The sequence below is a fragment of the Octodon degus genome, unplaced genomic scaffold (genome assembly GCF_000260255.1).
Source record: "Octodon degus isolate 3935 unplaced genomic scaffold, OctDeg1.0 scaffold00113, whole genome shotgun sequence".
In the NCBI taxonomy this organism is placed as follows: Eukaryota; Metazoa; Chordata; class Mammalia; order Rodentia; family Octodontidae; genus Octodon; species Octodon degus.
In genome coordinates, this window is record NW_004524689.1 from 7,179,690 (window position 1) to 7,206,736 (window position 27,047).

The window sequence follows — 27,047 nt, forward strand, 5'->3', positions numbered from 1 at the left end:
ACCACGGGGAGATGCAGGAGGACACATCGGGCAGGCAAAGGCCATTTATCCAATAGCCCTGACTTACACAGCCGCCTGGCCCAAGTGAGTCGTGCCCCTCCTGGCACATAAACACATTGTTACACACGCCTCAGGCCCAGCTACGTGTTCCCTCCCTCCACTGCCACTTGGTAAGAGTTTCGGCTATTCCAAGTCCCAGGAATCAGCTCGGAAGGCTCCAGACCGGCCCGAGCAATGGGCTGCCTGACCTTCTACCCAAAGCAAAGCAATCAGAGCCTTGCGTGACCGGAATATTTTTGGCAGGTCACCACTTGCTTTGGCTTGACAGAAAATCATCTCACAGAACTCTTCAATGGGATCAAGGGACTCCCCAAAGCATCACTCTCTACCCCAAAGAAACAGAGCTCTTACCAAGTCTTTTTTCAAGCAGTACAGAAGATTGAACACAGGACCTTCACACTGAGTTATGTCTCCGGCCTTTAATTTTTTTTTTTTTTTTAATTTTGAGATAGTGTTTCACTAAATTTCCCAGGCTGGGTTCTAATTTGTGATCTTCCTGCCTCAGTACCCCATGTTGGGATTTCGAGTGTGCGTCACATGTTCATTTTCTATTTCCTCATCTCAGACCAATCCAGATTCTCAGGTGGCCTTGAGTAGGTCACAAGAACCCTAGGAGACTTGGGGAACCCCAAAGAGTCTACACTGTGCTTCCCTATGGCACAGAGGCCAGGTGAGCCCAACTCAGCTCCTGGCAGGATGGAGCCCCAGTACCCCCTTGCTATAGAGAGAGAAAGAGTGGCAGGCATGAGAGGGAGACAAAAGGGGGAGTAGGCAGAGCCAGTTTCTTGGGGTGCAGTCTGCAGTCAAACACCTGCTTGGGCTGATGCTCTACTGTCACTCTCTCCTTAAGTTCAGAACAAGGGATCCCATGCTTTGCTTTTGCACTGAGCCCCATTAATTATGCTGCTGGTCCTGGGTATGGGTACTGGGAAGATTACCGGACCTGGGTTTGAATCCTAAGGCTCTGTCCCCTCTAAGTCAAATGACATCAGAAAAGCCACTAATTATCTCTAGCTACAGGGCCCAGCTATAAAAGGGTGCCCGGTGTACCTGTTCACACACTGACCAGGAGAATCAAGGATTAAGCAGGGATGGGGCTTTGGGTATGTGGCAAGTGTTTCCATTCAGACACAAGGTGAGGAGACATGAGGCCTGGTGGTGCTGGTGTGGCAGCTTCCACCCCCTACACTTTGCCACCCACTTCCAAAACGGCAGGGAGTGAGGCCTCCAGCCTACCCAGCCCACTGGCCCCTTCACAGATGAAGAAACTGGGACAGAGTCAGCAAGTGACCTGCCTATTGTCACAGGGCAGCCTCGAGGCAGGGTAAGGCTGCCAACAGACTGTTCCTGCTGTCCAGCCTCTTCCTTGGCCCAGGGACACTTGAGGTGGGGACAGTAATGAGGAGGCGGCATCTGGAAAGGCGCGGGGTGGGGGGAAGGCCTCCTTATGCCCCACCACGTATACGCACATGTATACCAACACACGTGCATATACACGCACACGTGGCAAAATTAAAGTGGAAAACTTGGCCAAAAAGAAAAATCCTACCCCTGTTCCATCGAAACTTATTTTAGGGCAGGAGGTAATTGCCAAGGCTCCAAATAAAAAGCCAACCACAGGCTGTAAATGGCTCCAAGTCTTTAATTAGACCCCAAGGAAGAAGAAGAAGAAGAAGAAAAAAAAAAAGTGGCAAAAGGAAAATGAAAGTAGGAGAAACTTCCAGAGGAGAGAAAGCACGCGACCCCTCCTGCCTTCCCAATCCGGTGCCCTCCTGTGGTGACCGCCTTGCCCGGAGGTGGCATGGGGAAAGCCCCCTCCACAGGCTGGTACAGCCCAGCTGATGGCCAGCCCTGGTCCTGGGACCTCTCCAAGGGCCTCCCTCTCTGTGTCCCAGTCAGGCCAGAGTGCCACGGAAAAGGGAGGCTGTTTCTGTCACCCTGGAGGCGAGGGAGTGAGGCAAAGAAAATGCTCTGGACCTGAGTGGTCTTTGGTGCACTCAAAATTCTGCACATAGAGCGCCAGGCCCATTTTTTGGCCGCAGAGGTGTCTACCCACCTGCTACCCCTTCCCACTCCCTGGACCACCTTTCCTGCTCCTTGTCTTGGGCCGCGTAGGATTGGGTGGGCAATCAGAGAAGCCCACAGCTTCTCATACTGGTTCCTCCTAAGTATAAGTAGACGCTCAGAACATCCTCAAGCTGACAAGTGGCGCATGAGGGATGATACCAGGTCAGCTTGCTGCTCCATGGAAGCAAGGCAAATGCTCTCAGACCCTTCCCCTGGGAGGCAGTGGCCACCTACCCTGCCCCTGCTGAGCCCCTACCCTTGGGGAACACAGGAAGCCTAGACTGTGAGTGGGCTGGGAAGAAAGGGGGACGCTGCCCTCAAGGAGGCTGCAGGGGACAAGGGGTCTGTACACACTCATCTCTCTGATACGCAGGGAACTAAGGAATCACACAGATGTGTATGCAGGTGTATCTCAAAGCATGGCAGAAGCAATGGTTGCCATCCATGTTCCACCAAAGCTAGAGGAAAACCCTTCACCTAGACATCCAGGGCAGAGCCCACCTTGACCCCTGGCAGAGCCGGATCCCTGTCCCCAGCTTTGCAAACGTAGGTGTGGTGAGGTGGTGTTCATGTCTATCAGCCAGGGCCCAGCCCACTGCTGGTGGGTGCGTGCTGTGTGGGGAGCGGACCCATCTCACCAACAGTGGCTGCAAAGGCAGGGAGGAGCATCACATGGCAGATCCCCAGCCATTTCTCATGGAACTAGAGAGGTCACACCGACACCTGCGGACCTTGGGTCCAAGGCTGCCCTCTGCCCCCACTCTGCCTCTGAGCTAGTGGAAGACAGGCTGCCCTTACCACTGCTGCTGCTACGCCTGATTCTGCACCCATTTCTCAGCAAGAAGCCACGACAAGTGAGGAGGAGCAGGCCTACTCATAACTCTGCGACAAAGGAACAGTTGTGCCCACTTCACCGAGGAGGACAAAGAAGGTGAGCGTGGCAACGGGCCAGTTGTGCTCTGTACAATGGTGCCTGCATGGCGACTCAGGCCAGGCATCCTGTCACAGAGCTTGTCCCTTGCCATCTGCCTCTCGATTCTCCCTCTGGGTCGTGCTTGTGTTTTAGGGTCTCTGACTGCTATTTAAACACACGTGCCTTATTCATTTACAGTGGAATGCAGGGGACAACTGTGGCTCGGCTGTGCTGACCCTTCTCAGCTACCCGCTGTGCTCCGCTGTGACAGCCAAGGCCTGTGTGGCTTGAGCAAGCAGGAGCTTCTTCCCAGGCCAAGTGGGTGACTGGAACTTCCTAGGCGGACCTCCCTCGGGTCCCCCCTGCTTGCTGCCTCCTTTGGGGTGTGGGGGCTCAGCTCCCCAGGTGAGATGTGCTCTCCTGCTCTCTGCTGACCAGTCCTATGCCTGCTGCTTCCCTGCATTCTTCTTGTCTTGGGCCAGGTTGGGAGAACCAGTCCTGTCCCCAGGCAGAGGCAGCTGAGTCCTGCTAATTAATTTACCCTCCATCTTCCCTGAGCACCAGGGACAGACACCGTGCCCTCTACCCCTGTCCTTTCCTTGGGACCACATGGCAGCTTGCTTTCTACTCTCCTTCCTCTCTACATGGCAAAACTTCACAACAGCTGTGTGTGGCCCACACAGTGCCAAATGGACTGGGCTGATGACAAGATTCCTTGTTAGATTTGTAGCGGGGCCTCTTAGCAAGTGTTAAACAAGGTTCCGATTTCTAGTCTTATTTTCACCAATTCATCCAGGGAGCTGGGGCAGGAGAAGACCCAGGGCTCCCTATGTCTCGGAGGTGTTAAGAGATGACCTCACATACACAGAACATTAACTTGAACCCCAACAGCCCAGACCTGGATGGTCTCTCCTCCCCCAGAGCATAGAACATACAAGTTGCTCCACCTAAAAGCAGAAGACTCTTCGGAGGTCTCTGCTCGCTGCGGTCACCGTGGACATCGCAGCTGGCACTTCTGCCATCTAGGGGGAGGGGGTGGCCTGTGGAGTGTACGGTTGTGACCTCCGGACTGCCAGCCTCCATGCAGGCCTCTACTGGGGCATCCCAAGGGCAGGGAACTCAGGAGAGGCAGGTTGGGTTGACTAGAGACACCATTCTGAGAAGCCCTGGCAGGGGTAGCCCCGTCTTGTCTTGGGGGAGACCGCACAATGACGGGGGCCCGGCAACTGTACTGTGAGCCCCAGCTGGTGAAGCGGCTTAGCTTTCCCCCTTCTAACATGAGGCTGAGCGGGACGCTCCCTGGGGTGTCTGGGAGGACTGGAGCTCTGCACATGATCAGCAAAGGCCTCTTTACAGTGTCACCCAGAGCCTGTTAGCTGGGATTAGCACTGTTGTCACTGGGGTGATTTTCATGGCATGACTCTTTTGTATTCCAAATACTCCAGGAACCTCCTTCAGACAGAGCTACGAGGAGATGAGGAAGAGCCACACTTCCTAAACACTCCATCTCCAGAATCAAAACTAGTGAGGCTCAGAGGGTGAAGGAGGGCTGACAAGAGGCTGTGAGGAGGGATCTGGGTGGCTCGCGTAAGTGTGAGTGACCCGGGACTGGCCCACTTGGGATGTGAGACATAAGGATCAGAGAATAGCTGGTAGAAGGCACACACGTGACAGGCCCTTCCGGCCCCATCTTTCGAGCCATGATCTTTGGGGTGAAGCATATTTATCTAGGGCAGTAAGGGTTAATACCAGGGCTGGGAGAGGCCAGGCAGCAAGGAGCACTCCCTGTTTATTAATAAGCTATTTATCACCAGCTTTGCTTTTAATGCCATTTGGGCTTAATGTCGTTAATGAAATATAAATACCCACGCTAACGATGTCGGTCAGAGGCAGCACGGGCAGCAGACGGCTAGAGAACCAGGGCCAAACCACCGGGCGCGCTGGGGAAGAGGCTGAGAGCTCAGGAAGCGGAAGAGGTTCCCACCAGCTTGGCACCCCCAGCCCCTTCTGCTCCCACCACAAGTCTGTGCCGGGAAAGGCTGGGGGGAGGCAACCCAAGAGGCTGGGGGAGAGGAGACCTCCTAGGGTGAGGATGCTACTAACTCCTAGAACGCATGGCCCAGCAGGAGCACTCCCACCTCAGGGCAGTGCCCGCCTGGCACTGGGCCCCTTGGCTGCGGGGGGCTGGACTTCCACCAGCTGGCAGAAGAGCCCTCTTACTGCCCTGAGCTTCCTGACCACAGGGAACAGAGCCAGCTTGAGAGGGGTCAGAAGCACGCATGGGACCAGTTAGGACCCCATTAAGCTTTCCAATAAAGACCCACCCTCCCTGCCCCTAGAATGCCAACCCAGCCAGCCCAGCCCATGAATAGCATGCCCTCCCTAAGAAGCCACACAGGCTGCCCCATGGCCTTGGGGGTGGGCTTGGAGAGGTCAGTAGATGGGTACTTCTTTTCGGTGCCCAGAGGGCTTGGGCCATGGAGGTGGCTCTACTTAGCAAAGTGTCATTCAGGATCTTTCCCTGACCCTGCCTAGCTCCCTCTGGCTTGTAGGCCATACCTATCCACCTCTCGTTGGGCTTGGGGTGGCTGTCATCAGTGGATGCTGGTGCAAACTAAATCACAGCCCCTGGAGAGGCCCATGGACTGCGCCCAGACAGTGGCCTCACCTGGGAAAGGCAGCCATGAGACGCCACTCTCCGGCCCTGGGACCACAGATGTCACACATTCAAGGGCCATCTGGGTTGGGAGACTGACAAGCAGCCTCTACCCTCCTCTTCCTGCACTGTGACAGCGGAGGTCACTGTGACCCCAGTCCCACCCTGCTTGCAAAGTCTGCAGGTGGCTCCCCAAGAAGCAGCTCCCACAGAGGGAGCCCCAGGCTACACTTAAGAGAGAGTCCTAAAGCTTCCAGCCCTCCCTACTCAGGGTGGCTGGAGGGAATACGGGATACCTAGTGACACCTGAATTTCTAATGAGCAATGAATACTTTTTAGCATAAGTGTACCCCAAATGTCATAGGGACCATACTTGCACTAAAAATTAGGTGTTGTTTATCTGAAATTCAAATTTCACTGGGGTGTCGGGTATCTTTTCTTGCTAACTCTAGCAATCCTATCCCAGCTGCTCAGAACAGAGTACCTGGCAGGTGACAGGAGCGTCAGGGGCAGTGCCATCTTGGGACAGTGGGTTCCTTTAAGAGGTTCTTGTCCCACCTCCTGTCCCCCCTCTCCAATCACTGGTCACTCGTACACAGTCCCATGTCATGGCTCACATGTGGGGGTCCCCTCTCCCTGCACCCCCCAAAGTCACCTCCACGTCCCCAAGGAGCACAGGGCTCATTTGCTGGGGCTTGGTGGAGCTCAGCTCCGTGGCTAATCCCCTGGGTGGCTCCTGTCAGATTATTAATTAGCTAAAGCGGATCGGTCCTGGAACAACATGCGCTTGGACTTCAGATAAAGCAGGCCAGGGAAGGCAGGCGGGGGGCTGCTTAAAGTGACAAGACCCAGTTTGTGAACTGCTCCTGGAGAGGAGGCGATGTTGGGGTGGGGTGAGTTCAAGGCAGATCCCTCAGCACCCCTTTTGCCACCCCCCAGATGGCACTGGAAGAGAGTGCATTAAAGGCAGGGGAACCAACACATAGGGGACCCCTGAGGGGAGGAGTTGGTGACAGTTGGGTCTTGTTTTTTTAATAAAGAGCTTGTGCATAATCAGCTCATGTCACACAGAACTCTGCAAAAAGCATCCAATTTCACTCCGGGTGACAGCCAGCGTTCTCACAAGCGCCCCCAAGGCCTGCACATGCATGGGTGCCCCAGGCCCCCCTTGACCTCTACTTTCCCTCTAGGTGGCCAGCCTTCTTGCTACCCTCCAGCAGGCTGCACAGGCTCCGGGATCTCATAGTTGCCGTTCCACTTATTGAGAACTCTCTTTCCCAGGTGTTAATCACCCCCTCACTTCCTTCCTATCTTCATCCAAATGTCACCATCTCAGTGACCCTTTCCCTAGAAGCCACACCTAAAACTGCAAACCAGGACTGAGGAGACAGCTCGGCAGTTTAAGCACCTGCCTGGCAAGTGCAAGGACTGGTGCTCAATCCCCAGTACCATATGCTGTGCCGGCCACCGAAACCAGGCGTGGTGGCGCATGCCTGTAATCCCAGCACTGGGGAGGCTGAGACAGGAGGATCACTATGAATCCAAGCTGCATAGTAGGACCCCGTATCTAAAACGAAAAACAAAAAACCTGCAAACCATCTACCTACCTCTCCCACGCCCAGTTCCCTTCTCTAAAGCCACCTATGTTTTCTCCTTAACATCATTGCCATCTGACATCTACTGTTTTCCTTTATCTCATTTATCATTTGCTTCCCTGTGCCCAGTATAGATTCCCAAAGGCAGGAGATCTTGGCTCTTGCATCTGCTGTCGAATTTCTAGTCCCCAAAGCAAGAGGCATGGGCACGCAGTGTTGCTCAATAATGACCGATGAATACTAAGACGAATGAGGGTAGGTCAGAGGTCAGAGCTGGACCACTGCTTCTTCCGGTGCTGAGCCCAGGAGGCTGAGCCCTGGCCCACCCTATGGGTTCTGCAAGTACCCACTTCCTCTCTCTCATCCTATCTGGCCCACCCTTCCCCAGTTTTTCCCCTTACACTAGGTGCTATCCATTCCCCCCTCTTACTCAAATGTATTTCCTGTTCCTGTCTTTTGAGAGACACCCTAGGGGACCCACTTCCCTGTTACTGCGACCTCCCTCCCCAGCTGGGACTGCTCTTCTCTCTGCCTGGGAGCTGCACAGGACACAGGACACTGGTGACGAGATAGAACATCGGGACTCCCAGCTGCTGCCTGGGCCCAGCTAAGCTGCTGGCAAACTCTTGGGCTCGGATTGTTTTGACTTGAATCGCTGAAGCTGAAATATTCAGTCGCAACGGCCCTAAACTTCGTTACCAGCTTTTAACACAGATTACTAAGGGAAAAGAGTTGCTTTTAATTGCTTTTCCCAATTAGCATTTCTGGAGGAAAAACTAGTGTGTAATTACACCACTACTCCTCAGGCCCCATTCGGCCACAGGGGTCCCCGCCCCAGGCTGCCAAAAAGGCTCCTGTTCCCCAGGGATGCCAAGGAGCCAAGCCCAGAGAAAGCCTGCCTAAGAGGAACCCTGCAGAGGACAAAGTAGAAGGAGCCTGAAGGTCTGAGAAAGGACTGGACCACCTATAGCCGCTGAGTCACTCACACGTGCAAAACCTGACCTCTTTTCTCAAGGTGCTGCTGGGATCCCCCAGGGACTGTGGCAGGGAAGAGGTCCTGAAACAACCACTCACTGCAGCCCCAGAGAGAGTTGCCTAGTGGTTCCAGACAGGCAGGTGCTGCTGGCTCTCTATCCCTCTTCCCTTGGACCAGTGCTTGGTGGGGCTCAGAGGCTTCTTGACTCAATGAGGAAGAACTGAGGGAGAAACCTGAGGGCGGGGCACCTGCGCCATCAGACGGATTTCCTACCCAGGGCAGAACCAGATGTCTTCCCAAAACCACCTCCCAGCCATGTGCCAGCCCTGCCCAAAGGGACTGCAGCCCTGGATCCTCCGGAGCACCATGTCATTTAGTCGTGGCAGAGGCCACGGGTCCCCACTCCCCTCACAGCACCTCCCACTCCTGATCCCACCCTCTGCATCCCCCACTGCAGCTGCGCACTCCAGAGCTGCTGGCCTCCTGTCAGATCAAAGCCCTGGAGGATGGCATTAGAACTGTCCACTCCATTTAGGGGTGAAGGTCATGGATCTAGTGCAGACTATAGAGGCTGAGAGCAGAAAAGCGTGGACACATGTGCCTGCCCCCTCCAGACATATCCTCCCAGAGGTACACCCAGGGAGACAGGCCCACACCCCTCTGAGCCAAGCTGAGGCACCAGCTGTGGGCCTGGGACATCTCCCTACCTCCCTGCCAGCCGCTGCCAGCCTGCCCCGCTGTTCCCTCCCGTTATGCCCCTGGAGGTCAGGCCTCCAGAGCTTTCTGAAGGGCTGAGCTGCTGTGCCACATATTGCTTCTCACTTGGGACACCCCTGATGCCCCCTGCAAGATGTCACCAGTCTGCCCTTCCTGCCACTCCCCCTGGAGGTCAGGCCTCCAGAGCTTTCCTGGAGGGTTGAGCTGGCCCATATGGCTGGGGATATGCTGCTGCCAGCCTGGGCAAGTGCTCATGGGGCCCAGCAGCCGGTGGTGACAGCTTCGAGTCCGTGCCAGCCAGGCCTTTGCTTGCTCCCAGACTACACAGCAGTGCCTGGGGCTGCACTGACCCTGGGGGTGGGGCTCAGGGATCTCCTAGCTGTTCCAGCACTGGTGCTGGGATCGCCTGCCTGCTTCAGTCTGGCCCCAGAAAAAGGGAATGAGCCAGTTTCAGGTCTGGTGGGGCAATTCACACCTTTCCCTGTGGAAAGACTTATGGATCCCAGCCAAGGAGCTTGGGCTGGAGGCTGGGCGGGACCCCTGTGCATGACCAGGCCTTAGACAAACTCATTTCTCAGCACTCAGAGAAACTCTCAGCTGAGTCTAAATGACCAGACACACAGGAAAAGAGTCCAGGAACTCAGGCCTGGAGCACACAGATCATATCTAAAGCCACATGGAGAGAAGCTACACCAGCACCAGGCCTGGCACAGAAGTAAGTCATGGAGCCAAGATCCCAAAAGTGGCTTCACGCAGAGTCTGAGGGCCAAGAGGACAGTGGGTGCCCAAGCCCCATCCTGCTCCATGGTGGACAGCTGTAAACTGGCCAGGAGGTGCCCACAGACTCAAATGGGCCCTTCTTGGCAACCCGAGAACTCAAAACTCCACAGACGTTAAGAGCCATGGAGGCTGAGGAGATAGCTCAGCAGTCTAATTGCCTGTCTGGCAAGCACAAGGACCTGGGTTCGATCCTCAGTACCATATGCCGTGCTGGCCCCAGAACCCCGGGTGTGCTGTGTTGGCCACTGAAACTGGGTGTGGTGGCCTGCAATCCTAGCACTGGGGAGGCTGAGACAGGAGGATGACTATGAGTCTGAGCTGCACAGTGAGACCCTGTACCAAATAAATAAAAAATAATTTTCAAATTAAAAAATTGTCCTGTTTAAAATCCACCAGGATCACCCAAAAATAAACCCAGAACTTCTCACTAGGCCCTCAAAGCCCTACACATCCTGGCTTCTTCCTTTTCTTTCTCACTACTGAATGCAGTGAGCTCCTCCTACCTTAGGACCTTTAAACTGCCTGCTCTCTCTTTCTGGAATATTCTCTCCCCTGTTCCTCAGATGGATGTTCACTTCCTGTCCTTAAATTTCAGCTGACAGTCACATCCTTAAAGAGTTGTCCTCTAACCCTAGCACTCGGGAGGCTGAAGCAGGAGGATTGCCATGAGTTTGAGGCCAGCCTGGGCTACATAGTGAGTTCAAGGTCAGCCTGAACTGCCTAGTGAGACCCTGTCTCACAAAAAAAAATAGAGTTCTCGTCTGAGCCAACCCAAGTGTCACCAGTCATTTCCCATGCCCTCATCCTATTTCCATTCTGCACATTGATCCCATGAAGATGCCAGTTATCGCCTCCCCTACCAGACTACCATGAGGACAGGGGCTTTGGCTCTATCCGCTGGAGAGTGGAAGACACCAGACGCTTTGTAAATGTGAAACAGCTGCAAACAAGTCTTTTGTAGAATAGCCAGAAATGCAGAGAATCTGAGCCGGACAGGATCAGGCCTGTGGTCCAGACCAAGCACAGACTCGCTCGTGAGGCAGGAAGCCTCTGAGACCATGGGTCATCCTTGCCACAGAGGACCCCAGCCCGCGGCCAAGCTACCACTGGAAAGGGCTGGGGACACAAGGTGGGTCTTGGCCATGACGTTCCCTCTTGGAGCCCTCAGAGTTCCTCCCAAGCTTCATTATCGAGCCCAAGACAGCCAATGCCAGGATGCGGGAGTCCCACCGGACCTGCTGAGCCCATACCCTGTGCCGGGTGCAAATCCCAGCTGGCTCGGCCCCTGGGAGTCAACAGTGAGTGGAAACTGCAGAAAGGGAAAACTAATGGGCATGTTTTGCCCAGAGAAAGAAAAATACAAAAAGCCTGCTACAGAGAACAGAACAGGTGATTGTGGTCCCCTCCACGGGGCTCTGCAGGCACCTGGTAGTCCGCTCAGGGCCAGGGCACAGGGCAGACTGATCCAGGCTGAGGCATGTGTATTTGTCCAGCATTGATGATGATCAGAGGCAGCATAGTGAGGCAAGAAGAGTCCCAGAAGCAGTAAAGAGGGACAGTAAAGAAGGCCAAATGCAAGCACGACTGTGGTACAACCAAACTACGCTTGCGGCCTTTTCCAGGCAAAAATCAAAGCAGCCCTGCCAGCTCTCAGGGGACAACGACAGCACCCCTTCAGTGTGGACAAACCAATTCCTGGACTCCAGGAAGAAGAGTCCCGGCAACATGGCTGTTCCACCGCAGCAGCCGGAGGCTGTGTTTGCATGTGATTTGCAAATCCTGGGGCCGTATTCTAGGCTTCGGTTAGTCCCTGAGGAGGCACAGCCTGAAATGAAGCAGGATCGAAGCTCTGGAGACCTCCCAAGCCCAGCGGGCATCACAGCGGGCACCATGGTGCCCATCTCTGCCAGTACTTCCTCCTCACAAGTTCAAAGTCCGAAGTCGCAGAGTCAGGCCACAGAGGGAGTGGCAGGACCCACCTGCTGGAGTGTCAGTGGCGGCTGAGCTGGGGGTGCTGACTCCAGCCTGGCACATGCGAGAGAAGCAGCCCCAGCCTCGCTCTCCCCAGACCCTAGATCTCTAGACTCTTGGCTGCAGGCCCCACCCTACAGACCCTGTCCACGGCTTCTATGGAACCCTGTGGGCTGGTTCCCCCGGGATCTCAAGAGAATACTGAACAATGACCAATATGCCATGCGTCACCACTGTGTGCCAATCCCCACACCCCAAGAACTGTCAAGTTTAATACCTTCAGGTAAATATCTGACAGAACAGCCCTGTACACCAGCCTTAGGCAAGGGGCTATTTCCAAGTCTGAATCAAAGGCTCATGCAGCTTCTGCCCAAGGAAGGTCTTGCCTGGGCTGGAGCCCATACAGAGCCCCACAGGTCATTCCCACGCTGGCTACACCCCCACGCAAGCTCAGAGGAAAGGCCAGCTGGTTCCTGACATGAGGATGCTCAGATCTAGCAGTCTCACCTGAGATACCCACCCACTGCCACCCCCTGGGAATGCTGGGAGGACTTTCCAAGGCCAGTGATTCCAATCTCTTTATTCCACAGATGAGAAAGTTGAGATCCAGAGTGGAGGAAGCAGTGTGCCGAGTCAGTGGCAAAATCAAGACCAGAATGCAGATGCCTCCTTCCAGATGGGGCTCCTTTCCCCGTCGGACATTTCTTTCTTGTGTCCACTTATGGTGTGTAAGCTACCACTGTTCACATTACAACCCACTGAGAAACCTGAGTGTAGGGCCTATCCCATCCTTACTCTAAGGAGCTCCCCCAGACCAGCCAGCCCACACCTCCCGAGGCATCTTGGGAACTGGGAGCAACTACCTTTGCATCCCAAGAGGCCAGAGTCCGAAGTCCATTCCAATGTGCAGCACTGGGGAGTTGCAGGATCCCCTTATGAAGGAGGGATCAGTGGCCGGGGCAGCTGGAAGGGCAGGTGGGATGGAGGTGGCCTTTGCCTTCCGTCAGTGAGGTCTGTGTGCCTACCAAAGGAGCAGGGAAAACAAGATTAGGCTACAAGTGGCACCCACAAAGCTGCTGCACACAGGAGGATAATGGGGTGAGGCTCCCATACCTTGTGCGGTGACTAGCCAGAGAGGCAGGATTCTTGGATCCTGCTCATCAATCAGCACCTGACCTTGCCATGGTGCATGCCATGCCTGACCCTGCAGCCGAGGTGCCCCTTGCATAATTATTAGCCAATAGCTACGCAGTGTCGCACCTAATAAAATAATCAAACAGGGAGAACAATACTAGACCAATCAGGTGCCACCCTAGGTAACAACAGAGAGATCACACCCAAGGCTTGGGATGTGGGGTGAAAGGTCAGCCTGATAGTGGATCAAGCCAACATCGGAACACATGAGGTCTATGGGACAGAACCAAGCCTCTGGGTCCCCAATCCCCACTCCCTCCAGATCTTCCCAAGCCAGGTCCCAGCTGCACCCATGAGCGCCCTCCAGCCTTATGGGAGTCTCAAAGAACACAACCAACAGGTGTCTCTGCAGCTACCCAGGATGGTGAATACGGTTTCTTTTCTCTTCTTTGCCACCTACCCCAAAACTCTGCTACCGTGCGATTTCATCTCACGAAGAAGAAAAGAGGGTGTTAATACAATACCCTCGAAGGAGGTGGCAGAGATTCATTTGTGATAGGTGCTGAGCCAAAAAAATAAATAAATAAAAGTGGCCACAGAAAGTTGGTGCCCTGCTACCAGCAACCTTTGTGTCAATTCAAGCAAATATTGTGGTGTTTCCATGGTGATTCCTGTTTTGAATATCCACTACACAGTTTTAAAGGGCTTTTCCTGTTTGCGTTTCAACTTCAAACCTGTAAATATTTTCAGCCTTTTTAGAAAAAGTGAGCCTGCATCCGTGCAGACACCAACACACTACCAATGTTGCCCACAACCTTTCGGATGTAAAAGCAAGGGAAGGGGGGTCTCCAGCTGTCCTCACGCCCACCCTGCTGCGTGCAGAGCCAGCGCTGCCATTCCATCCCTTCCTTGCCTCTTTGCCAGGGGACAGTAGCATCCCTTGGTGGAGGTGAGCAGGCTTGGTCCTGGCGGCACGAGGTGGCACAGAGTGGACAGCTGCCCGGCAGGCTCTCTAACCTGGCTCACCATGCCTGAGCTCCCGGGTGGTCCTCCCTGGAGTGGGTGAGCCGCTCCTGTCTTGCCCCCAAGCTGGGCCTGCACAGAAGGCGACCTGGCTCCGTGAGGGCAAGGCTTCAGCACCAGCTCCCCCCGCTGCCAGGGCAATGCCACGGAGGCCAGCTCCCTGGGGCTGGTGTAGGGATGGATGGTGACAGAGGTCTAGGGTGGTATGCTTGGCTCCCATTCCACTCTTCAGCACCACACAGGGTTAACATCGGGTTTCCTGGTTTCCATGGATTCCCGCCAGGCCCCTAATGTGAGTTTCGTGTGATTTGGGGGAAGTGGATTTCCTTTGTTTTCCAGTTTGGGAATATTTTTTTCTTTAAAAAAGAGGAAAAAACACTTTAATGGGAACTTCAGGGCTGCTGGGAGACTCACTCCTCTGGGCTCCGAAAATCCCTTGCCTATTGGAATAGAATCGCTAAAGTGCAGGCAGCCCCACACCACAACAGGCTGTGGGCACAGAAAGGTGCCTCAGACCCCCGACAACTCCCACTCCCCAGTGTACTCTCCCGTGGAGGTTTTCATGCCAGTATCCCACCAGAAAGACCCCACCTAAAAGCCAACCTCTTACACAGCAGGGGCTGACACTGACCTCTTCCCTTCAGCTCTTCAAAAGGGGCCTACTTATTTTCCCCCAAAAAAGCTAAGAGAAACACACCCACTTTCCTGACTCCTGAAGGAGCTAGGGGCCTGAGGTACGACGACACATCTACTGACAATGACCCAGTGGCTCATGCCCTGGTGCCAAAGGGGGTTCCAGATCCTGGGGTCTCGTACTGGTCTCTGCCTGCTAACAGAGGCACCTGCCCAGGCCAGGGGGAGCATCTCAGCATTGGCAGAGAGAACAACCAAAGGGTGTGGCCCAGCCTCCACATCTCAGTCTTCCCCATTCCTGCCATCCCCCAGGCTTACCAGGGTGTGGCCTTAGGCTGGGACTGTCCCCAGCCCAGTGGCCTGACCCATTTACCAAACCAGGGCACAGGCCCCAGGGCCTGCCCTGCAGCAGGACCCTCCCACGGCCAAGGACCCAGGACAGAGGCAGCAGCACAAAACTCGGTACAGAGCCCAGAACGTGGATCTCTGACCAGCAGCCCCAGGCTGAAGAGGTGAGCCGCCAAGCGCAGTTACAGAAGCAAGCTGGAGCCAAGGATCAGAAGCCGTGGGTCCAAGGCCTGGCTTTGCCACTTAATTCTCATGGGCCCTTCGCCAGGCCAGCTAATCTCCCAGCATCTCCGCTTCCTTACCAGGTAACTGAAGAGCAGAGAGAAGACAGGATGCCTCTTCCCCTCTCACCTAGCAGGCTGTGGTGACCAAGGGACGTGGAGGGGCATTCGTGGCGAGGCAGCCTCCTATAGCCTGCCCCAAGTGGGCCCTCTCTGCTGCTCCTTGTACACCCCTCATTGTGGCCTTTAAATCCACACCGGGCCAAAGTAATTTGTCCAGGAGTCTGTCTTCACCACTGGACTTTCAACTCCTCGGGAAGCGACCAAGTCTTAATTATCTTTGAGTCGCCAGCCCTTAGCACAACAGCTGGCCCACAGTGGGCAGTGCAACTATCAGTGGAACCGAACTAGGCTCCGACTTCATGTCAGGATCAGACGGGCTGGGTTTCTCCCGCTTTTCTGGCAGAACACCCACTGGCTATTTTTACATTTGGTTCTCTTTCACTCCTTTAAGCCCCAACCTGCAGTGTAGGTCTGCTCCCCTCCTCTGCTTCAAATTTGCAACTTTCAGGTGGATAGGGAGCACCGATTCCTCCTCCAAGAACTGCAAGGAGAACTGGCTAAGCACCTACTTGGTGCCAGGGAGCAGGCAGGCTGGGAGTACCAGGCAGCATGGACCGTGATTTTCACCTTCGGCCAATGGGCTTACCGAGGAAGTCATGATATTAACTAACTAGATGCTTTCTATCTGCCTTGCACAGTGCCCGGGCTCCACATGCATGATCCTGCTGAATTCTTTAAACACCAGGACAGGAAGGATTTTGGTCCCCGTGGAAAGATTAGGGAAGCAGGCACAGAGAAATGAAGTGACCTGCCAAAGGTCACACGCATCCAGACCCAGACCCACGCTTCGGCTCCAGGGCCGACTCACTGTGAGGTCCTCCTTCCTGCCCAAGTGGCCTCAGCACCCACCCTCACCGGATGCTGTTTCCTCACTCTAAACCTCGTTCTCCCAGCCACTACCAGGGTGTCCGGCAAATCCCACAGGGCCACCCCAACGTGCTCAGAGATCACGACCAGCGGTAGTAACTGTGGTCAGGTGCTGAAGTAGGGGAAGGCCTGGGGAGCAGGAGGTGCCCCCGAGCCTTATCCACAGAGTTTCACTGCCTGTCACTTGACATGGAAGGCACCCAGGAGAAGACCACTTTGTGTCAAGAGCCTCCAAGGGGGTGAGACAACCTGAGGAAGCTCTACTACCGCCCCTACATCAGGAACCCCCACCGTAAGGAACATTTGCCCCAAGACTTGGGACTGCAGTTACACAGAGCCACAAGGACCTGGGCTTTTCATCCGGGCAAATGTCTACATAGCCAGGAAGGCAAGAAGAGATCAGGCGATGGCGGGGAAAGATCTGCGTTTGTGAGGAGAGACGTGGAAGAGCAGCTGGGGTGGAGAGAGGACAGGGCACTAATGAGCAGATTTCATAAACCACCTGGAGTGAACAAAACAAAAACACAGACGTGTGCGTTGCCCAACTTCAAGGCTGTATGGAAAGGGGAAAAAAAAACAATAAAAAAATCCACATCTTAATACAAAAATCCTACCTGATGTGTTGCGGCACGAAAATGTTTTTCAGTGCATTTTTCATCTGTGATCTCACACAACCTAGGATGGGTACGCCCAGTGCAGCAGGTATTTGATGGTACACAAACAGGGCAAACACATACACAATTAACCGAAACAAGGGCAGTAAATATTCAAATGGGTCCAAGCTGGCATCTCGCGGCATCAGGTGGCCCCTGGAGATGCTCTCATTGGCTCTGAGAATGGGGCCTTTCAGATTTCTGAAGGAGATAAATGGGCCAAGAACACTGTTCAAATGGAGGGAATCAGAGCTACTTCAGGGAAGCTCCCAGGCGGCCGGTTGTGTGGCCTTTCTGCTGATGGGGACAGGGAGGGACCCACAACCCAGAGGCTCTTCCTATGTGTCATTCAGCCCCCAGTCACTATCTGTCTCCTCTTGGTTCCACCCCTCCTCCCTTTTAATTGTTGGATGAGTTTACAGAGTTGTGTGCCAAAAACAATCAACTCTAGGGAACAGAGTTACACAGAAAAGGGTGTGTCGCCAGAGGGAGACGGGTATCCATGGAAACCACCACCTTTTCAGGACAGCCCAGGTGAAGTTGGGGTGAGATAGATGGTGTGGGGGTAGGGAGAGTCACTCCACCCAGAACAGGGCCCTGGAAGAGGACGGGGTCACTGATGATCCATAGGCGAGCGCACGCGCGCGCACACACACACACACGCACACACACACACCCCACTCCACATGCCACCCCACCAGATCACTGGGCAGCAGGCCATAGGGGTTAAGTGCATAGGCTTTGGGGCCAGGTTGCCACCCCTGAGCTGTGTGACCCTGAGTAAATTACTCTACCCTCTCTGGGCCTCAGTTTCCCCAGCAGTAAAACAAAGATAATAACAGTTCCTCCTGGGTCTAATCATGAAGATTAAGTGATATATTGCAGGCAACGTGCTGAAAAAAGTACCCAGCACATAGAATATGCCATAAAGCATTTGATAAATCAAAAAGCCTCAATGAGGCAGGGGGAAGGTTCCTAGACTCTGCTTCCAGACAGAGTCAAAAGGAGGAAAAGAACAATCACTTACGTTTATTAAGCACTGAACACTCAGGACTTTAATGCATCAATACATATAATCATCACAAGAACTCAGTGAGGTTAATGGTTATCTCTACTGGGGCTCAAGAGCCAAGGCACAGAGAGGGATGGGACCCGCCCAAGGTCATACACTGGGAAAAGAGCCGAAGCCAGGACTGTGCGCCACCACACTGCTGGCCCAGGGGTGGGAGAGGCCGGAGGGGTGGAGCCTGAGCCGGGGGAGGGACTTCCAGATTCTCTTTGGACTGGGCTCTTCCCAAGGTGACAAAGGAAAACGGAAGTCCCCTGTACCAGTGACTGCAGATGGAAAGGACAAAGGGCAGGGAAGAGAGGATAGGGCCAGGATTGCCCAGAAGTTCCTATGCCAGTCCTGATCCCAGGAGATAAATATGCCCTCTGAGCCTTCCCTCTGCCCAGCCAGGCATCTCCAGAACCAGTGGGTTCCTGGAGGGAAGTGGCAGAGCTAGGGGCCAGCTCCCAGCAGTGGAGCCTCGGAAAGGTCCTGCTTCCAAGCCCGAGCCCTGTGAACCTGATTTTCCACTTTCCAGGAACCCAGACAGATCCCTGGAGGGGAGCACAGGGAGGGACGGGGAGGACATGCCTGCTGATCACAAGGCCCGGGCCGGGCCGGGGAGCACGGGAGGCCCAGAGCTGAGTGCAAGGTTGGCTGCACTGACAGCCTCTATCCTCACCCTGCTAAGAGACCAGGCTTGGTGGCTCAGCCCTTTCGGCCATCGACCACCCAAACTCATTCAGATATTTCCTCTCTCACTTGCTTTTTTAAAAAAATTTAATGTTCTCTATAATTCATCTGTCCCAGAAGATAATCGATAGAGCCCGTAATGAAAATCTGAGCCATATTTTATGATCCGCTGCAAGCAGAAAGGGCCACATCAGCAGGTCCGGTTTCGGCTCTCCCTATCTGTCTTGCCCACTGCCCCAGGGATTACTTTCCCTGCTGGCCCTGCCCACAGCCCCGCACCCAGAGCTCTGCCCTGAGCCACATGAAAAGGGTCACGACCCCAGAATCACCCCAACACTCCCTCAGCCAGCCCAGTTATGGGTGCTCACAGGCCACTGAGAGGTCTTCCTGGAGTGGCCCCCCAACCTGGCAGCCCTATACCCTGACCCTAGAATCCTACAACCGTCTTTAGTCAGGTTTCTCCTGGAAACTTGAAGATCCTCAATAGGACCAAGAGGGCTGTACAATCCTCCAGGGAGCAGGTCAGGCTCCCACCACGGCATCCCCACAAGAAAGGCCACCCCAAGCTCTGGCAGTGTCAAAGGAGGCTCTAAGGTAAATCTTGAACCCTCTAGTCAGTGAGAAGAAGACATTATTCCTCATTTTCACTACCTCAAGCAAGTTTCTTCCTCACTGGATGAAGACAGCAGCCCCTCCTGCCCCTCCAGAACCCACTGGGGTTGAGGAGAATAGGGCCCTGCCCCTTGCTCTGGCTCTTCCAATGGGAACCTATCAGCAGGCCACGCTTTCTTCTCCCAGAATGCCTCACTGCCTAGCACCAATCAGAAAGAACCACAGCATTAAGTGCTAAGAACAACAACCCCAGCACAGTTAATCAGAGCCCAGAAGGTGCTCAGAAACTCAGACCAACAACAAGAGTGGGATTTGTCAACATCATGGACTACTATGCAGCCATTAAGAGACACTTTTAAAAAATATAAATGTTTTGGTGGAAAAACCTCAGCCGTGGTTTAGATTGCTGCCCAGTAGAACTTTTGGCACTGTCCGGCATAGCAGCCACTGGCCACATGTGGCTACTGACCACTTGGAATGTGGTAAATATGATGATAGCGGGAGTTATTTTTAAATTTTATTTAATTAAATTTAAATAGTCACATGTGGCCAGAGGTGAACTGAATTAGACAGCACAGATTTAGATAAATAATTGTATCAATGTTAAAAAAAAGTCAATAAAAAATTAAAAGCCTTTATCCCAAGGCCATAGGGATAATTGTGATTAACTATAAACACAGAAATAGTTAATATTTAAGTGTGCTTGTGCCAGGCTCAGCGTTAAGGATTTTATACGAATCGCCACACTGAAGCCTTACCAGTTGATAAGATACATATGACCATTATCACCAATTTAAAGATGAGAAAATTGAACTTTTGAAATACTGAGTAACTTACCCAAAGTCACCCTGCTGGGTGGCAGTCCTGGGCCTTATCAACAGGTCTTTCTGTCTAACTCATACTTTCAGATACATGACCTATTTTTAAAAAAGATTCTTTTTATATTTTCCAATTAGGCATGAGCATTAATTACAACCAGAGAGAAAATATATTTTCTAGAGATCCTAAAAGGTAGGGGAATTCTTTTTCTTCCCCAGGAACAAAGTATATGAAGAGGTTCCTGGCGTTTCTGGCCAATGGGGTCCCTGGCTGGTAGATGGAAAAAGGAGCCAGTTTCATGGTGTCCCACACCCCACAGCTCTTACTGACCAAGTGCCCTGCACACAGGAGGCCCAAAACCCATAGAAGATGCTGTCAGTGGGGTTCAGCTTCCTGCCAGCCCCACCCCAACTCAGCTCTGACAGGTTTCTCTGAAGTTTTGCAACGCTCCCCAAGTCTACCTCGCGAAGGCAGCACGCTGAGAGGCTGTGTGGGAAACAGCCCGCTCCTCCCTCGAGGTGGGCCATCCTTTCTCCTATTTTGGAGCAGAGCACGTGTATTTGGAGTAGTCAAGAATGCCAGGTCGCTGCCTGCCTTGCAGGGCCATGAAGATATTTGTCCTCCACAGAGGGACAGACACCACCCTCACTCACCACCTCTTGGGATTTAGAATAGGGATACAAGGGCCGGCCAAACAGCTCACTAGATTAAAGCCCCTGCAAGCAGGAGCAGGGTGGGGGGTTCGATCCCCAGGCCTGCGGTGCCGGCCCTGCCCCCGGGGTACACTGAGATGGCAATTGAGACTGGGGGTGGTGGCACACACCTGTAATCCCAGCTCTTGGGACGCTGTAAACAGATGGATCACTATGAGTCTGATCTAGTAGTGAGACCCCGAACACCCTGTAGACCCTTCCCTAAAATACAATAAATTAATTAATTAAATAAAATAAACAAACAAAACAGGAGTTCAAAGGAAATTACCATCAAAGATCAGAAAAGTACTGAGCCAGTTAGAAATGGAATCAGGGAAGATTCCCAATTTGTTTTTCAGTGAGCCAACTTGGGGGCAAGGGACAGGCAGTGACTGTCCCTCTTGGCCTGGCTTCTTTCTCAGCTTTATCGCCCAGCTCCATGCACAGAGTTCTGATTTTGGTGCTGGTGGGGTTTGAGGGGAGGGGTACAGGCAGGAGGATAAATGTTCTTCCTTAGAAGGTTTTTTATTACCATTATTATGGATTTTTGGTTCTCTGCTGTCTGCAGTTCTCTGTCACTTCCAATCTACCTTAAGTTACCCTTGGATTTATATATTTATTTTTGGGGTTGGTTTCAGGTGCTTATAGTTTATCAAACAATCAGCCCTGTGAGGTACACTGGGTGTTTCCAGAAATTACATCACAAAAAATCATGCAATTAAAGTGTAAGGGGAAAAAAAAACAGAGCTGTTGCTTAATTTGGTATTTTAATTAGCGACTTATTGTAAAGGTAGACTTTTAAAATGGAGGCGCCTGAGCAAAGCTAGTAAACAAGTTCTTCTAATGAATTAATTTTACCCTCCCCCTTCCTCTTCCTCCTCCTCTTCACTGGCCTGGTTCTAGATTTTCTCGACAATTTTCCTGTCCCTTCTCTTCTCTATTTCACTTCTTGATTACTATCTAGAACATATATTAGAAAATGAACCCATATTCAAAAAAGAATATTCCAGAATAATACCAAGAGCTCTGGCACCCGGGACTCCCACAGGAGCCCCAGCCTTTGGCTCTGCTGGTGATTGTGCTGGCCCAGGAGCCAGGGCCAAGCGGATCGTCGTACCTGTGCTTTTTTGCACCTATCAAGGCTCTCTTAGACCTGTACTCCCAGGAGTTCACTAATATCAAAAGAAAAGGATGTAGAGAAAAGCCTGAAGCAGTGGTGACTGCTAGGGCAATGGGGCAAGGTGGAGCCATGTGCCACCTGGAGCCCAGAAAGAATAAGGTGAGGAGACCTGTGAGAGAGGGAGGCTGGGGCAGTTATGAAACCCAAGAGCCCTGTGGTTGCCCGGAGGGAAGAGGAGAAGGGGCAAGGGAGGAAGACAAGGCGGGCTGTAGCCAAGGAGAGAGACGCTGAAACTAGAAGGGTCTGTCTGGGTCACGTGGCAGCTCAGAGAAAGGACACACCCATCAGTGCCAGGCACTCTCTGAGAGGGAGATCCAGGCCACCACCACTGGGCAGGCATGGGCTCTAGTCCTGTCCTTCCCCTCCTAGGAATGTCCCAGCTTGAGAGGAGGGAGCTAAGGGGCCTCTCCCGGCCCAGTCTCCAGGACAGCAGGTTAACGACATGGCAATTTTCCTACCTTTTGCACAGTCCTGCCATCCTGGGAAGGGACATGTTCCCAGAGGGCCTACAGAAGGGAATACCTCAGGAGCTGCACATCAAGAATGGAGACGTTGGGGCCAGGGATTCTAGCTCAGCGGCATAAGTGCCTGCCTGGCAAGTGCAAGGTCCCAAGTTCAGTCTCCATTACCACCAAAAAAAAAAAAAAAAAAAAAAAGAATGGAGGGAGACCTCTGAGTGCCTTGATGTCCCTGGTCTTTGAGGAGCACCTGAGCCCTTCTGACACCCAGAAATGTGGCCAACTTAAGGAGGACAGTGTGTCCACCATGATCCTCAAACACCAGCACGCTTTGTCTCTCTCTAGTACTGTTACTTCCTGAACCAAGTCAGAGACAGCAAGGAGCACGAGTTTGCTGTAGAGACATCTTTGGGGCAGGCAGGGCTTTGGCATCAGAAGCAAACCCCACACCAGCCCGTGGACTGCAGTATGAAGAACCACAACAGAGGCTTGGGCAAGGCTGTCATTTAAACCAGATCTCCCTTGCTTCTGACCCTAAGCCTGACATGGGACACATATACACTGCCAGTGACAGCAGGTGGCCCCAGGACCACACTGGTGAGGGGTTGGCAGGGCTGGAGAAGCCTCTAGAACACCCAGAGGCAGACTCTTGGCCTCTACTCACTAAGATTCCCAAGGAAAGGAAAGAGGGGAGGAAAGAAGGAAGGAAGGAAGGAAGGAAGGAAGGAAGGAAGGAAGGAAGGAAGGAAGGGCCAGGGAGGAAGGGGCTGCACCATGTCATCGTGTACCGGTGGGAATCCAGACCCAACCTCACGGCAGATCCTGCCGAGTTCACCTTCAATCGGAAAGGAAAGCTCCCATCAAACACAGGCCAGGCAGGGATGCGGGCACCGAGATTAGGAATTTGGAAAACCATCTGAGGAACCCAGCCCTGGGAAGACAGCAACAGGATTTAATACCTGATCCCGGCTGTCTGGTAAACACCCTGAACCGTGCCCACACTCCGTTAGGCAGCCCTGGATCCTCAGGTGTGCCGGCGACGGGCAGGTAGAGACAGCCGTGGGCAGAGACAGGAAGGGAGGGAGTGTGGGCTGGGGGAGAGGGCGGGGGCGAGGCTGGCCTGGGAGGAGAGGATGGGTGGCAGCCAAGTCAGACAGTCAGTGAGACAGCTGACAGGTGCAGGAAGGGGGGAGGGGGAAGGAAAAGGTGCTGGGGTCGGACTACTCCAGGGGGGTCGCACCACCACACTCCAGGGGCCTGAGTGGTGAGAGAGCAAGCAGCAGAGTCTTATGGGCAAAGACTTTAATGTAGCATCCTGGCCTCCCTTTGTCCAGGTTAAAGACACCTGGCTCCCCCAAACCACACTGAAGGCCACAGGTACCACTGTGCTTTCAAAGTGTACTGCGGCCAGAAAGGACAACAGGCATCGGTGTCCTTTAGGATCACTCTCTCCTCACATACCACATGCCCAAAAGAAAGTCAAACCAGGTAGCATGGAGCATCATAGATTAGGGAGGGGGGAGGAGAGGGGGGTAACAATGCAGCCGCTTAGAGAGGCCTTGACCCCCAAAAATGGCAGAACAAGGGGCCAGGGGTCCTGGCTGCTGCTCAGGGAGGACCACTGTGGCTCTGACTCTAGCCCCAGGTGGAGCTAAGAGAGTTGGCAGGTGCCGGGTTGAGTCCGGGCACTCCTTGTGCCATCTGCACCCCCAGGCCCAGCGGGGCACCCTGCTAATCCTCTGTTCCCATTTCCGTCTACTCCTTGAGTAATTACAGTTTTGGGTTGAAATCCACTCGGAGTGCCACCCCTGCCTGGTGCCCTCTCTAAATCCTTGGGTACACAGCTCTGCATCTCCGTCCTCTCCAAGACTCAGGAAGCATTTCCCAAGCCCAAGGACCCACCCTCTGCACTCTTCCAGCAACACGCTCAGCCCTGCCCTGGCCTTGGCGGACTTGGTGGTGTCCAGCAGCTCAGAGCCACCAAGGCCTCCTGGGGACCCAGCAGCAGAGACAAGGAGGTTCCTGACTCGTTATGCAGCCTCATCCCCCTCCCACATTTCCTGAGTCCTGCGATCCCGAGAAATCTGCTTCACAACTCCTTGATCCGAAGGATTCCGCAGAGGCCTGGATGGAGAAGTTTCCTTCTCCAGTATCAACCACATGGAGAGCCGTCCCTGCTGCTAGGGCCCGGCAGACGCTCAGGTGTTTCCTAGGACGCAAGGCCTCAGAAGGCCCTAGTTAGGTCTGTCACAGTGGGCCTGGAAGAGGCCACCAGGAGAGGGCTGGGGCCCGTTTCTGCCCTTGTCTGCTTCATCATGGAGTTCCCTGTGACCCTGCATCCTAACACCCAGGGCTCAAGCCATCAGCTGTCAATGGCATCCCCAGTTTCTGTGACAGACCCTGCAGTCTCGCCACTGTGGTGCTACCCACACCAGCACTTTGCCTCTTCTCTCCTTACCCTTCCTCCACCCCGTGCGCACAGTTGCCCATGCGCACCTACGCCCCCCATCCAAGGGAGAGAGAACACACCAGAAAATCCCCACAAGACCTAAGTGTGGGGCTGGAAGCAGCAACATCGGCTCACCATTTATTTCCCCTACAACAGGCAGGCAGCCAGAAAACCCTGGGCAATACATGCCGCCAACTCCGCCAGACACTAGAACACTTGTTGAGCTCCCTACCCTTTGGAAGCTGGTCCCCCATGCATCCCTTTGGGCCATTGCTGCCGATAATTTTTCAGAGATAAACAAACCGGTTTGGATAAAACAAGATCCAACCTGAATTCTTCAACCAAAACTCAAAACGAACCTTTCCTATCACCTCTCCACCTTTCTCTGCCACCCTCGGGTTCCTTAAAATTCAGACCACTTGGTATTTTAAAACATTCAGTCTTCTAGCTTTTTGGTTCTCGAACACCACCACTACCAGGCCTGGACCCGACTATCTTTGTGGCCCAAGTGGAAGGGTGACAGCTTCCTAATGTTCCGTCCCACTTTCTCAAGTAGCCTGGGCCAAAAGGAAGACTGGGAAGGTGGAGACGTTCAGCCACCCTCCTGGGCTGGCTTTGGGTCTGGGTGTCCCCCCTAATCCGGGTTCCTTTTAGGGTCTTTGCTCCAGGTTCTGATGCCCCCTCCCCCTCCACCTACACCACCTTTCAAAGGATGGATGCGGTGTAGACGGCTGGTCTATTTGCCCTCTCTAGGGGCAAGGGAGTTGGCTCAGTTCCCCTTGGGGGTTCACAGGTTAATTGAAGTGAATGTCAGGACAGGAAGGAGGCCAAGACTGAGAGGAAAGATGAAGCCTGAGGTGTGTGGCCACGTGTGTGGCTACGGGTCAGCTCGATGTCACTTGTGCCTGACCCTCTCTCACCCACCACCCAGTCCCACCCAGCCCGGGCCCTGGGGTGGCCCCAGCCTCTCTGTACTGTGCTCTTTCCTTCCTGCCCCAAGCCAGTCAGGAACCTCTCCCTGGGCTCCCACCTCCCAAGACCCCGTCAATGGGGTCTGCTCAGTCCTTGTAGCTAATTTACACCCGTCAGGGTTTAAAATAGCAGAGGCATAAATGAAAAGTCCAATTTCTTCAAATTTGCATTGTAAAACCATCCTTCAACTTCCTTGAAATAAATTTTACTATTTTATTAGTGCAAACAAAATGGTAATAAAACACTAATACAGCGTCTTGTATCCAGGGGAAGAGCTAAAATTAACATAGAGCGAGCAGTGTTTGCTATTACATTCAATTACCTTTTTACTTGAGATTTACATTCTCACCCCCTTAATCTCCATAGTAGTGGCTTCAAAATCATTCCTCCCGGGCTCTGCCCTTCCAGGCCCCCACAGCTGGAAGCCAGGCCTCCCGCCCAGATGGCGCTCACCCTGGGCACGAGCCTGCCCCTTTCTCCACAGCTGCCTCTTGTCATAAGGTATCACTCCTTTCCTCTGCTTGTAATTTTCTCACGTGTCAGCCTCTCAGAACAAGGTGAGTTCAAACCAAAGGGCTCTGGCCCAAGGTTCACGGAGACACACAACTCTCAATATGCAAGTGCACGAGGCACAGGCCACGGGTACTGCCCGCCGAGGCTGCAGAGGCTCTGCCTGGTACAAGATAGGGGCGGGCACTCCTGGAGCCCCAGGGAAACTGGCATCTCTGGTTTGACAGGTTGTGGGAGAGGGTTTGCTACATGGCACAGCTGGAGACTCTGGATGGTGGCAGGAAGTTCCGGCTCCCTGCACTGGGAGAGACCGAGCAACCCCTGATTCCAGCCTCTGGTACCAAGTAGACAAAGCCGAGAGCTTGGGACATGGGGCTCATCAGAGACAGAGGAGGGCTAGAAACCCCTTGCTCGCTTCCCTAGCTGGGGGTCCTTTCCTCCACAGAAGCAGTCCCTAAAGCCGACAGACCAGTCACTCCACCCATAGTCACAAATCTGATCCCCTAGGAGTGTCCCTTGGCGGAAGGGACACTCCGCAATGCCATGTCTGGAGCTGGTCAGCCCTGCCCTGTGCCACTGGGTAAGATGTCTGTGTTTCCAAGCAGCCCAAGACCGATTCCTGGTTGTCTTGGACTGGCTGTGAGACCTTGGCCAAGAAGCCTCCCTTCTCCTGGCCAAACAACAAGGACAATAATCCTTGAGCCACTCCTTCTTGGGAAGGTCACAGGGACTGAAAGATCAGAAGGCACATAAAAGCTCACAGGAGCCTTACAAGCCCAACTGCAAATCACCCCTGAGCCCAGAGCCCACAGCAGGAGTTGGGATCTTTATCAGAGCCATAGACACAGGTGTCTGGGTCACAGCTGAGGACCCCCCT

General features: G+C 53.6%; 1 long non-coding RNA gene across 1 annotated transcript in view; it reads right to left on the minus strand.

Annotated features, from left to right (window-relative positions):
* The window catches only part of LOC111812111, a 78,646-nt gene that overhangs the window by 34,263 nt on the left and 17,336 nt on the right, over nucleotides 1-27,047 (minus strand). Inside the window, exon 2 of the long non-coding RNA XR_002817703.1 lies at nucleotides 12,599-12,756. This is a non-coding gene — a long non-coding RNA (uncharacterized LOC111812111). The remainder of the gene's footprint in view (nucleotides 1-12,598; nucleotides 12,757-27,047) is intronic.